Below are 14,453 nucleotides of genomic sequence, written 5' to 3'. Positions count from 1 at the left end.
GAGAGAGGTTGATTTTGAAGATTGAAGCGAAGGAGAAGAAGCAAGGTTCGAACAAGCAAGCCACGGGTAAGAAGCTCTTCCATTCTTCCACACTCTCTCTCGGATAGAGCCTGTGGAGGCATCGGAAGCAGGGTCGAGCAAAAATCTCAGATTGCAGTGAGATTTGGTGTGCGTGAAGATCGTTGTGTATTCTGCAAAAAAACCGCAGTTATTTTGGGCATCTGAGGCCATTTCAGGCCCCGTTTTAGAGCCGCAAGGTTGCAGATAGCAGTTTCAGGGTACACTGTGATTTCGGTTGTTTTGACTGAAAGTGGGTGTGTAGGTTACAGATTGCGAATCTGTAATTCTTGAGGTGTTTGCAGGAAGCAAACATAAGGTTTATTTGCAAATAGGTTGCAGATTGCATGTATTGTTGAGCAGACAGTGAAAAAGGCTGTCTGGTATATTGATGTGCACTACACATCAAAGGTTGCAGAAGATTTGGTTGCTGTTTGGTATTAGTTTTGTGATAATGGCAGAGAACAGTGGAAGCCCCATCATTGAGAAGCTCGACAAGAACAACTACCCATCATGGAAGTTCCGTGTCACGAACTTCCTTATTGGAAAAGGCCTCTACGAGTTTGTTTCAGGTGAAGAAAAGGAGCCGGAGGTGAGTGATCCTCCAATTGCAGAAGAGACAAAGGCACGCAAGGAATGGAATGCAAAAGATAAAAAGGTCATGTATTGGCTGTCTGCAGTAATTGACAATAATATGATGGGACATATTAGAAATGCAGAGAATTCATATGCATCTTGGACCATACTTGAAAGTATGTTTTCTGTAAATACAAAGGCACGAAAGATTCAACTCAAGCAAGAGTTGAATACATTGAAGAAATGGAAGATGTCTATCAATGAGTATGCACTGAAGGTAAGGAGCATTGTAGATGCCTTGGCAGCGATTGATGCAATGCCCGATGATGATGATTTGGTATCATCTACCTTGGGTGGACTTAACAATGAAAAGGCTTGGAAGTCTTTTGTAACTTACGTATATGTTAGAAAGCCATTCCCAGATTTCGATGAGTTAGTCTCCCTTATGATCACTAAAGAGATCAACATGCAAAGTAAGACATCTGAAAGAAGTGGTTCTACTCTAGTTCAGGAAGGGGACATGGCAGGTTCTCTTCAAGAGGCCGTGGTACAGGACGTGGTAGTGACAACCAGCAAAACATATTGAATCAACAATTTGGCGATATGCAGGTTTCAGGAGTTCATGGTAACTTTAGAGGCAGGGGGAGATTTAGAGGAAGAGGTGGATGGCAGAACAGAGGTTCTAACAACTTTGGTATTGTGTGTCACTACTGTGGCAAAACAGGTCATATTGTAGCCCAATGTTATGCTAAGAAAGATGATATCCACAGTGGTAAGTTGCAGCAAGGAAACTATGCATCGTCTTCACAACAGAATGAAGACAAAAATGAACGTCTGTTTGTTATGTAGCATATGTTGAATGCTATTACAGGAAAGGGAACACATAATGATGTTTGATATGTTGATTTAGGCGCATCCAATCATATGACCAGCCATGCAGAATGGTTTGGAGAGATGCAGAATTTGCAAAATGCAGGTTATGTGCAGACGGGTGATGATTCATGCCACCCAATTTCACACATTGGAAAAGCTTCCATATCCTTGCATGATGGTAAGACAAAGAGTCTTTCAGATGTGTTACATGTGCCATCTATTACAAAGAACTTGGTGTCAGTGGGTCAGATGGTAGAGCAAGGGCTGCACGTCAGATTTAATGCAAAGGGCTACTTTGTAGAAGACTTCAATAACAAGTGCAGGTTAGTTGCAAAGGGAAGTAGAGTTGGGCGTATGTTTACTTTGGATGCTGGAATTCCTACTATGAATGCTGCTATGTATGCTAAAGGAAAAGATGTTGTTGCAGATATTGAAATTCGGCACAAACGCATAGGACATGCAAATGTACAAAGGCTGAAATTAATGCAGTCCAAAGGGTTGGTTACAGGTTTGCCTACATTTAGAGTTGTAGAATTTCATAAGGTATGCGAAGCATGTTAGTTTGGTAAGCAGGCAAGATAACCCTTTTCACATGACAAAGATGTAAGCAGAAATATCCTTGATGTTGTGCATACAGACATTTGGGGGCCTGCACAAAATGTATCTCTTGGAGGCAGTTCATACTTTGTCACATTCATTGATGATTGTTCTAGAAAGATGTGGGTATATTTTATGAAGGAAAAGAGTGAAGTGTTTGAGCACTTTAGAACTTTCAAGGTTGTGGGTACCTCTTGAATGAAAGTAAAGTACTTGAGGTCAAATGGAGGGGGACAGTACCTCTCGAATGAGTTCAGTGATTTTCTGAGGTCTCATGGGATAAAGAGACATTTCACATGCAGGTATACCCCACAACAAAATGGGTTTGCAGAAAGGAAAAACAGGCATATTGCAGAAGTTGCACACGCCTTGATGGCTGAAAAGAATATGCCTAAGCATTTTTTGTCTGAATTTATTCATATTGCTGTTTATATTATGAATAGAACTCCCACAGCTGTAGTTCATGGTATGACCCCCCAAGAATGTTTTATAGGTAAGAAGCCTGATGTCTCACACTTGAAAGTGTTTGGTTGCATTGCATATGTTCATGTGCTAGATGAGTTGCGGAAGAAAGTGGATCCAAAGGCTGAAAAGTGTGTCTTTATTGGATACTCTTTAGAGCAGAAAGGGTATCGTTGTTATAACCCTGTCACATGTAAGTTCAAAGTGAGCAGGGATGTCATCTTTGATGAAATGAGCAGTTGGTATGCATCTAGTGGTGATGCATTGGATGATGATGATGATCATGACACTCATATGCAGGCTGAAAAGCAAGAATCACGGACTCTTAGTGGACCAGAGATATCATCTGGTAGTCCTTGGTCTGGGAGACTAAGGAGTACCTCTACATCTTCATGTGCATCTAGTAGCACTACAGGTAAAGATAAAGGAAAGAATAAAGTGTCAGATGGCATTGATGCAGTTCTGGATGGAGACTCCAGTGGCTCAGAGAGCTTAGATGATGAACTTGGTATTCCTTCTGTGAAGACACCAGGTGTACAGAGAGCTCATAATATTGTAAAGGCTCCATTGAGTGATCCGGTGGTATGCAGATCTAGCAGGGTCAGATACCCTGTTAAAAGATTTGGTTTTGAAGGTTATGCAGCTCACCATTATGCTTATATGGTGAAACTAGTTGAGGATGTTGAGCCCACATGTTTTGAGGAGGCTGTTGGTCATGCTCATTGGGACACAACAATGGATGAGGAGATGGTTGCATTAGAGGCCAATAAGACTTGGGATCTAGTATCATTGCCAAAGGGCAAGAAAGCTATTGGATGTAAGTGGGTTTGTAAGATTAAGCACAATGCAGATGGTTCTATTAGTAGGTACAAAGCTAGGCTGGTTGCAAAATGCTATGCCCAGACATATGGCATAGATTATGATGAAACCTTCAGTCCAGTTGCTAGGATGGCAACTGTCAGATGTGTGATTGCTTTGGCAGTAGCCAAAGGTTGGAGGTTGCAGCAAATGGATGTGAAGAATGCCTTCTTGCATGGTGATTTGCAAGAAGAAGTGTATATGGATCAACCAGCAAGTTATGAAGATTTAGAGCATCCCACGTATGTGTGTAGGTTGAAGAAGGCGCTCTATGGGCTCAAGCAAGCACCTAGAGCATGGTCTGACAAGATCAGAGAGTATCTTGTCAATATTGTCTTTTATGGTTCTGATGCTGATCACTCACTTTATGTGAGAAAGGGAGATGCAGGTTTGGTCATCATAGTCATCTATGTGGATGACTTGATTATTACAGGTGATAGTGATAGTAGGATTGTTGAAGTCAAGGATTTTTTGAAGAAGAAGTTTGAGATGAAGGATTTAGGTGAGCTAAGGTACTTCCTTGGCATTGAGATGATCAGATGTGATGATGGTATATGGCTGTCCCAAAGACAGTATGGCTTGGATATGTTGTCCAAGTATGGTATGACAGTATGCAAACCACTTTCAGTTCCATTGGAGAAGAATTTAAAGTTGAGTGCTGATATTGGGGATGAGATAGAAGACCCTACTATGTTCAGGAGGATAGTGGGGAGTTTGATCTACATGACCATTACAAGGCCAGACTTGAGCTACACTATTGGTCTTGTGAGTCAGTTTATGCAAGTACCTAGAAAGCCACATTTGGATGCAGTCGGATGCATATTGAGATATGTGAAGTCCACATTACATTATGGACTTTTCTATGAGGCAGGTACAGATGTACAGGTGTTTGGATACACAGATGTAGATTGGGCTGATAGTATGTCTGATAGAAGATCTACCAACGGATACATGTTCTCTCTTGGTAGTGCAGCAGTTGCTTAGAGCAGCAAAAAGCAATCTACAGTTGCTTTGTCGAGTATAGAGGCTGAGTATAGAGGTGCTGCTGTTGCAGCATGTGAGGTAGTATGGCTACAAAAGTTAATGGCTGATTTGGATGTGCAGGTGGAAGGTCCAGTTGTCATTTATTGTGACAACATGAGCAGTATACAGTTGGCTAGAAATCCTGTGTTCCATGCCAGGACAAAACATATTGAGGTACACTACCACTTTGTGAGAGAGAAGGTACTAGCAGGTGAGATTGACTTGGTGTATGTTAGCACAGAGGATCAGATAGTTGACATCTTCACGAAGGCATTGGGTACAGAGAAGCTTCAAAAGTTTCAAAGCTTACTTGGAGTCGCAGAGATGCAGTTGAGCTTGAGGGGGAGTGTTGAGATGACAAGCTCAACACATGTGGACATTGATGATGGACCGCTTGGTTAGATGGGTCCACACGTCTACACTTAGCACGTCGATGGTCATTATGACTCACACATGGCCACTGACTCATTACTTATTATATTCAGGTTGTTACACCTATTTACAACTGGCATAGTTTTAGCGCCAGTCGACTAGTGTAGTCGGTTATCCATTGTTTGACCTAGTATGCCACTTTTCTTTATGTTGTATCTTATCTATACTTTGTGTAGAAGAAGAAGAAACCAGCAAGAAAACGTTTTTGGCCTCTATCTCTCTTCTTGTCTCTTGAGTGAGCTTCTCCTTGTGCATTCTGTGTGTGTTCGACGCAACATCTTGAGCAAGTCCCCCCACCACGCGATTCTTGACACTTTATCACCTTTGTTGTAGTCATCGTGGACGCTCTCCGTTCTCCTTTTCCCCAGTAGCGTCCTCGTCCCCATCATTCATTGATGATCTCTCTTTGTCTCCTCCGCAATTTTTGGTTCAGAAGTTTTCAGAACCCTGGCACCATCCAAACAGAAAGCAACAAGTATGAGGCCTTCAGACATTATGCAAGATGATGACATTCAGCCCTCCGATCGATAACGTTTTCGTGCAGAATCCATGCTAACTCTCATCACCAACTGTGTCATTGTATTCTATTTTGATTTCATTGTCATCTTCAACGGACTTCTTTGACTTCTTTGTTGCGGCCTTTTCAATATCACTGGCGGCTTCTCCTGTGTCTTCTTCATTCAGACTTAATTTGGAGTCTCTTCCTTCTTTTTTGTTTCTCATACTAGAATCCTTGAAACTCTCTCCAATGTCCTATATAGGTCCTCCTTTGATCTGTTTGCCTGACATCAAGGCTAGAAAATCTATATGGCCATTGAAACCCCTAGTTTCTTTGGTGAAAAATCAACATATTCTCCTCTTGTCACAAGCTCTGAATTTGAAGTAGGTACTGCTCCTTTAAGAACTCTAAGAAACTGTTGATTTTCAATCTGAGAATCTATACCATTTGTCTCTTATTTACTTACCGTGGTTTCGAGGACGTTATCCAGATTTTCACCAATTGCTGGCTTTTTCTCTCAATGCTGACCATGAACTTGGCATCCTTCGAAATGCTAGGAGTGAAACCATTCTTGGAATTTTTAAAATGAATTTGTATTTTCATTCAATGTGCCCTAGCAAAAATATGATTTGGAAGAGAACTCTGTGCTCAACCATACATGGTTTGAGAAAGCATGCAATTGATCGAATCCATGACATGCTACCCTTTAAACAATGCTCATACAAAAAAATATGGATGCACTGAAGATATTTGTGCCTAGCCTATCTAGAGGTGATTGTGCATCATGCAAGATGCAAATAAAATTCCTTAATTAGTTAAAAATTCCTTAATTAGTTAAAAATTCCTTATCCTCACCTCTCAATTCTCACAAAAAAGATATGATATAATCCGCTCCACCCATTCGAAATCTCACAATCAGTCTAGAAAATGATGGTCCTCAAGATGTTGACTACATATGAACAACCCTTCTCACAATTGATGGCATCCTTCACGACCCTCAAACTCTCCCAACATCCTTACACACTCAACCAGAGGTTCCTAACTTTGTGATGAGCATCCCGAATATCGTGTGTGCAAGAAATATGCGTGCTCAATGATAGGTGCTCTCTCATGTGTGCCTGCATCTAAAATTTACTGCATATAGTTGCAGCGGACCTCATGCCATGCTAATGGTCAAGGATGGTGCAAAGAGTGCATAATCCCAATCCATGGCATGGAAGTATTTGATAAGAATAGGAGACGACCCTCGAGTGTAGTGCATCAACAAGTGCAACGTGAAGTGCTCGTGAACCCATTATCCTTGTGATGTGCAAAAGTCTCGATAAGAAATCATACCTAGCTCCTCAATGTTCAGTAGCTATTGACAAACACAAGCTTCATCCTATTCAAAAAAATACCAAGCTGGACAAAGGCTATCAAGTTTCACACTCAACAAATCAAACAAAATGACAGAAACAAATCCTAAGCTAGACAAACACAAGAAATCGAATTACGAAACAACAAAACAAACTGTCATGCAAACAACTAAGCTAGCAAAAATCAAACCTAACTACAATTTGACTAGGGGTTTTCAGTTTTCACAAAAAAACTTGACAATGATCATGGCATCCACAAGTGATTGTGCTAAAGCTATAGAGCCATGGGAAAAACTCGACATATAGTGGAGTGCAGTTATGGCTAAAATTATTGAGATGGCAAGCTCAACACGTGCGAACATTGATGATGGACCACATGGCCAGATAGGTCCGTGTTGAGAATCTGGCAATCACACCCTATGTATGCCCCTTTGTATGGAACAACTAGGCTAGGAAGATGCAATTCATTCTAGGAAGAGAGACAGATCCCATAGGCACAGTGATGAAATGTGCTACCAAGCAATCCTATATAATGATGTACTTGACTATCACTTTAACATGATGATAATGCAATAGTACTTGTCTCTTTCTGTCAAGTCTCAGTGTCATTATCAGTCCTACACAAGATTGTGTTTATGAGTTCAAGTCTCAATCTTGAAACCTAATTCACTTGTGTAACAGTTGTCTTCTTTGTCAATGTCAACATGAGTAGTATCTTCATCTTCCATCCTCCATAGCTTCTGCCTCTGCCATGCTCTAGATCCCGCATTTCTCACATGGTATCAGAGCCCAATCGGGCATGGCTCAGCTCGGCTTAGCTCTTTTCTGCTCTCTCTCAGTTCCTCTTCAACTATGGTCACCACAGTTCCAGCCCATGACTTCATCTCTCAACTCTACCTTCACTTGAGCTTTCATGGCAGCCATAGCCAGCACCACCCTGTCAGATTGAGCTGCTTATATCTCACTCCACAGGTCAAATCTCTTGGAGCTTCCTTCTGGAAAAGTATTCCCCAACTCACAAATCTTCCCTATATCACATCAATCCATGAGATTTGGCTTTCTGAAGCTCAGCATTGTGAAAATTCTCAATCTCTGCTCTGTGTCTGCCATAGCCAGACATGACCTACCTCACTTGGAGCTTCAATAACTTCTCAATCAGGCCACTTTAGCTCCTGGTTTCTTCTAGGGGATTGTTCCCCTACTCAAGGCGCTTCACCCTGGCACATCAATCGACCACATTGCTGCGCCCTGACCCTGGCATAACGGAAATTCGTCATCGCTGTCCTGAATCGCGCCGTGGCTGTTCGCGCCCTCTGCCTGCATCGTGCTGTCCACGATCTAGACGATTTCCATAGGGCTTTGATAGCCCATGAAGTAAGATTCCTAGACATGTAAATTTTTTTGAAAATGATCAAGTATAGCTCCTGCAATCTGAGAAAAACCAAGCCCCTGTCTCAGAAACCCTAATTCCACCATAGCCAAAATCCTTCAAACTCAAAAATTCTTCATTTTCTCTCTCCTGACACTCAACCCAAGCCTCTGTCACTCTAATCCACTATGTTACTAAAGTTCCCAGCAAGAAAAAGATTCAAGAAGATAAGCATCAACAAAATCAAAGCATCAAGAATCATCATCAAGTTCAACCATAGTATCTTTTGATACTACATAGTGTGTTTTCACACTGCCATTGGTTGTCTCTTCTGACACATTAAGATTTCAACTTTGTAATAGAAAGTTTCAGAAATTTTAAGCTGATTCCATCATGGAAATTCCAAGCATGAATTCTCTTGGGTGGTTACCTGTTATAAAGAGTAACATTACTCTTGTTGCCCATTTACATTGCATGCAAGACTTGGCTATCTTACTTGCAGAAAGACATGGAGCTGTCTACATCAAAGTTCAATCAATGAATCCATCAGAAGATTTTGAAGACATTTCCACTACCTCAAAGATGATACCTTTGCTTGAGGGGGACATGGACATGAGGATTAAAGCTGCAAGCAAAGTCAAAGAAGAAGCAGACCAAACAGACAATGAAGAAGAGAAGAAGGACAATAAGAAGATCAGCCATGAAGACCAAAAGACCACATCATTCAAAGCTGAAGAACCAAAGATGAAAGACAACAAGATTTTCCATGTTGATAAAGAGAAATCATATGCTGAAAAAGACCACAAGGGCCTATCGGTCCTTGTCTCTCATTTTCTGTTTTAAAAGCATTGTACCTGCCTTAATGTTCCTTTCATAAGCTTGAAAAAAAAAAAACTCCTCATGTAGACTTGTACTACAACCTCTGTACACTTTGTGAGGCCCCTGTTACAGCCTCTGGATGTCCACCATGTTTATGGTACCCACACTTGGCCTTTTTTTGCGACAGCCTCTAGTGTTTTGCCATGTTTGTGGTATGCCCACACTTTGCAGGTGCTGCTCTCACTAAAGCCTCTACACACTTTGTACTTTCAAGTTGTGATTGAGGAGGGGTGTTGAGAATCTGCCAATCACACCCTATGTATGCCCCTTTGTATGGAACAACTAGGCTAGGAAGATGCAGTTCATTCTAGGAAGAGAGACAGATCCCATAGGCACAGTGATGAAATGTGCTACCAAGCAATCCTATATAATGATGTACTTGACTATCACTTTAACATGATGATAATGCAATAGTACTTGTCTCTTTCTGTCAAGTCTCTGTGTCATTGTCAGTCCTACACAAGATTGTGTTTATGACTTCAAGTCTCAATCTTGAAACCTAATTCACTTGTGTAACAGTTGTCTTCTTTGTCAATGTCAACATGAGTAGTATCTTCATCTTCCATCCTCCATAGCTTCCGCCTCTGCCATGCTCTAGATCCCACATTTCTCACAGTCCGCACATCTACACTTAGCACATTGGTGGTCGTTATGATACTCACATGGCCACTAACTTAAACCTTATTATATTTAGTTTATTATACCTACCTATAGCTGGCAAAGATATAGTGCCAGTCGATTATGCACTGTTTAACTTAGAAAGCCAATTTTCTTTATGTTGTATCTTATCTATACTTTCTGTACATTGTATAGTGTGCGGAAGAAAAAAAAAATCAACAAGAAAACGTTTTGGCCTCCATCTCTCTTCTTGTGTTCTTGAGTGAGCTTCCTCTTGTGTATATAGTGTGTATTTGGCGCAGCAGCTCAAGAAAGTCCCCCCACCACACGATTCTTGACATGGTATCAGAGCCGTGCCATTGAGAGGTTGATTTTGAAGGCTGAGATGAAGGAGAAGAAGCAAGGTTTGAGCAAGCAAGCAATGGGTAAGAAGCTCTCCCATTCTTCCACTCTCTCTCTTGGATAGTGCCTGTGGAGGCACCAAAAGCAGGGTAGAGTGAAAATCTCAGATTGCTGTGAGATTTGGTGTGCGAGGAGAGCACTGTATATTTTGTAGATAGGGCCTTTAGGGTTTGTCCGTAGTTTTAGAGCCGTGAGGTTACAGACAATAGTTTCAAGGTACATTGTGATTTTGGCTGTATTGACCGAAAGTAGGTGCACAGGTTACAGATTTCAAATCTGTACTTTTTGAGATGTTTGCTAGGAAGAAAACATAAGGTTCATTTGTAAAGAAGTTGCAGATTACATATACTATTAAGAAATCAATGAATAAGGTTGCTTGGTGTATTGTTGTGCACTAGTTATGAAAGGCTGCAGAAGACTAGCTTGCTGTGTTGTATCCTTTTTTGCGATAATGGCAAAGAACAGTGGAAATTTCATTATTGAGAAGCTTGACAAGAACAACTACCCTTCATGGAAGTTTCGTGTGACGAACTTCCTCATTAGAAAGGGCCTTTATGAGTTTGTTTCAGGTGAAGAAAAGGAGTCAGAGCCAGGTATCCCTCCGATTGCGGATGAATTAAAAGCATGGAAATAATGGAATGCAAAAGATAAAAAGGTGATGTACTGGCTATCTGCAGTCATTGATAATATTATGTTGGGACATATCAGGAATGCAGAAACTTCACATGTAGCTTGGACAATTTTTGAGAATATGTTTTCAGTAAATACAAAGACATGGAAGATTCAACTCAAGCAAGAGTTGAATACCTTGAAGAAAGGGAAAATGTTTGTCAATGAGTATGTTTTGAAGGTGAGAAGCATTGCAGATGCTTTAACAGCAATTGATGCAATGCTCGATGATGATGATTTGGTTTCATCCACTTTGAGTGGTCTTAATAATGAGAAGGCATGGAAATCATTTGTTTCTTTAGTTTACGTGCGGTTGCCATTTCTAGATTTTGATGAGCTAATATCTCTCATGATTACTAAAGAGATCAATATACAGGGTGACTCATTTGAAAAAAATGGTGAACAGGTCCAAGCATTTTACTCAAGTTCAGGAAGAGGACGTGGAAGATCCTCTGTGAGAGATTGTGGTATGAGACGTGTTGGGGATAACTAGCAAAACAGGTTCAATCAACAATTTGGTGAAATGCAAGTTTCAGGAGGTCGAGGAAACTTTAGAGGCAGGGAGAGCTCTAGAGGAAGAGATGGATGGCAGAATAGAGGTTTTGGAAATTTTGCTCTATTGTTTGCCATTATTGTGGCAAGACAGGTCACATTGCATCCCATTGTTATGCTAAGAAGAATGATATTCACAGTGGTAAATTGCAGTAAGGAAACTATGGATCATCTTCACGATAGAATGAAGACAAAAATGAGCATCTATTTGTTATGCAACATATGATGAATGCAGTTACAGGAAAGGGGATACATGATTATGTATGGTATGTCGATTCAGGTGCATCTAATCATATGACCAGTCACGTTGAATGGTTTGGAGAGATGCATGACTTACAAAATCCAGGTTCTGTGTAGACAGGTGATGATTCATGCCACCCGATTTCACACATTGGAAAGGTTCCCTTGTCCTTGTATGATGGCCAGACTAAGAGTCTGATAGATGTATTACATGTGCCATCAATCACAAAGAATCTAGTGTCTGTTGGCCAAATGGCAGAGCATGGGTTGCAGGTTCAATTCAATGCAAAAGGTTGTTTTGTAGAAGATTTTAATGATAAGTGCAGGTTAGTTGCAAAAGGAAGTAGAGTTGACCGCATGTTCACTTTAGATGCTAGAATTCTTGCAATGGATGGTTCTATGTATGCTAAAGGGAAAGGAGTGGTTGCAGACATTGAAATATGGCATAAATGTGTTGGACATGCAAATGTGCAAAGGCTGAAATTAATGCAGTCCAGAGGATTGGTTACAGGGTTGCTTTTTTTTAGAGTTGCAGAATTTCATAAAGTCTGTGAAGCATGCCAGTTTGGTAAGCAAATGAGACAAAACTTCTCATATGACAGAGAAGTGAGCAGAAATATACTTGATTTAGTACATACATATGTTTGGGGGTCTACACAAAATGTATCTCTTGGTAGCAACAAATACTTTGTCACATTTATTGATGACTATTCAAGGAAGCTATGGGTATATTTTATGAAGGAAAAGAGTGATGTATTTGAGCACTTCAAATCTTTTAAGCCAGTTGTTGAAACAGAGACAAAAGGCTTGAAAGTGAGGGAGATGACCTCTCTAATGAGTTTAGTGGCTTGTTGAGGACTCATGGGATAAAGAGGCAATTTACTTGTAGGTATACCCCACAGCAAAATGGGGTTGCAGAAAGAAAAAATAGGCATATTGCAGAAGTTGCACGTGCATTAATGACTGAAAAGAATATGTCAGAACATTTTTTGTATGAAGCTATCCATACTGCTATCTTATATTATGAACAAAACCCCCACATCTGCAGTTCATGGGATGACTCCTAAAGAATGATTTACTGGCAAGAAGCTTGACGTATCACACTTGAAGGTATTTGGCTGCATTGCATATGTTGAGATATCGAGCTCCACTCGTGATATGCCAGGGTGACCGTTGTGCATTTATGTCACTGACTTGTTAGTTGCAGATGCAGTTGGTACACCGCCCATGAATAATAGCTAGATGACAGCTATCCTTATCTACTCTAGTTCATGGCTCAGTTAGTATGCCACCTTAGTTAGTTGAGTTTGATTTGAGACCCATATATAGGGTTCTTCTATTTCTATGTACTTGAGTTTTTTTTGGCTTACACAACTAAGAAGAGGAAAACTGTTTTCAGCCTCCACCTTTGTGTGTATTCCCCCATTTTGCAAGTAGGAAAGCTACAAGTAAGACTCCTTCCTTCTCTCCCACAATCTTGACATGGTATCAGAGCCTTGTTCGTGGTAAGGAGCTCAAGAAAGCAAACCAAGTTCGCGGTGTTCTGGTAAGAGGACCAGTATTGCTTTCATTTTTATTTTTTGGGAGCAAGTCTCTGCAGGTAGCACAGCCGAAAAGTGCAAGAGTGCATTGTCTCAGATTGAGACGCCCTTCGCGGTGTAGCAAGAGGGCAGTATATGCTGCGGGATGGGGCTTTAGCCCTCGAGGGAGTGCTTTTTTGATTTGAGGCCATTTCAGGGCCTGTTTTGGAGGTGAAAGTTTTCTGCACGAACTCAGGAAAAGGCCCTATTTTATATTGTGCGACCACTGTTCTACAAGTCGGTGAAAAGTTACTGTAGAAATTGCATCGTATACCTGTGCACAGAGACATTGGGAGTTATAGAATCATCCTTGTTGCCTGTTGATGCAAAATTGTCACTAGGAAGTGAATGTGTGGTCAAACACCACTTTTGTTAATTTTGCAGATTTGCCCTTGTGAGGCTGAAGCTGTGTTCTTTGCAGTGACAAAATTTTTTGTAGTGTTCTGTAATGGCGTCTAATTCTCTTTCACAGATTGTCACTGAAAAGCTTGACAAGAACAACTTCCAAGCATGGAAGTTCAGAATGAAGAATTTCCTTATGGGAAAAGGATATTGGGAATTCGTTGCAAGAAATGAAGAAGAACCAGTTCTTCCTAATGTTCCCAATCAACAGCAAATGCAGGCATTTAAAGCATGGCATGAGAGAGCTAGGAAAGTTATGTACTGGCTGTCCATCAACATTTCAAACTCTATGATTGTGCATATTCAAGATGCAAGTACGCCAAAGGAGGCATGATATACTTTGTCAAAAATATATAGCACAAATATGCAAGCCAGGAAAATGTAGCTCAAGCAGGAGTTGCACAATGTGCAAAGAGAAAGTATGAGCATCAATGACTACCACATGAAGGTGAAGAATATTGCAGATGCACTTGCTTCCATTGGGTCACCAGTGGAAGATGATGATTTAGTTTCTGTGACCTTGAATGGTCTAGGAAAGGATTATGCACAGTTTTGAACATCCATTTCCATCCGTGAAAGATTTTCTGATTTTGAGGAGTTGATTGCTCTTCTAATTTTTGAGGAGCAGAGAAATGGTGGTGTATCTTCTTCAGGAGGAACTTCAAAAGAAGCTGTCTTCTACTCAAATGTTGGAAGAGGTAGAGGCAGAGGTAGAGGAGGCTGATCTGGAGGCCGTGGTAGAAATCAGAATATGCAAAAAACTCAAGAAAACGAGTCCTATGGAGGAGGACGTGGTAACTCTAGAGGCAGGGGAAGCCAAAGAGGTCATGGTGGATGGCAAAGAGGCCAAAATGCAAACAGCAATGTTGAATGCTACTACTATGGTAAAATGGGTCATATGGCTAAAGACTGCTATAAAAAGCAGAATGACATCATGAATGGAAAATTGTAATAAGGGAATCATGCATCTTCTAGTAGACAGGGTGATGACAGAAATGAGCATTTGTTTA

Source organism: Lygodium microphyllum, chromosome 11 (genome assembly GCF_053477565.2).
Source record: "Lygodium microphyllum isolate KBCC chromosome 11, Lygodium_microphyllum_v1.1.10, whole genome shotgun sequence".
Classification (NCBI taxonomy): Eukaryota; Viridiplantae; Streptophyta; class Polypodiopsida; order Schizaeales; family Lygodiaceae; genus Lygodium; species Lygodium microphyllum.
Note: the sequence above shows the minus strand (reverse complement) of the source record.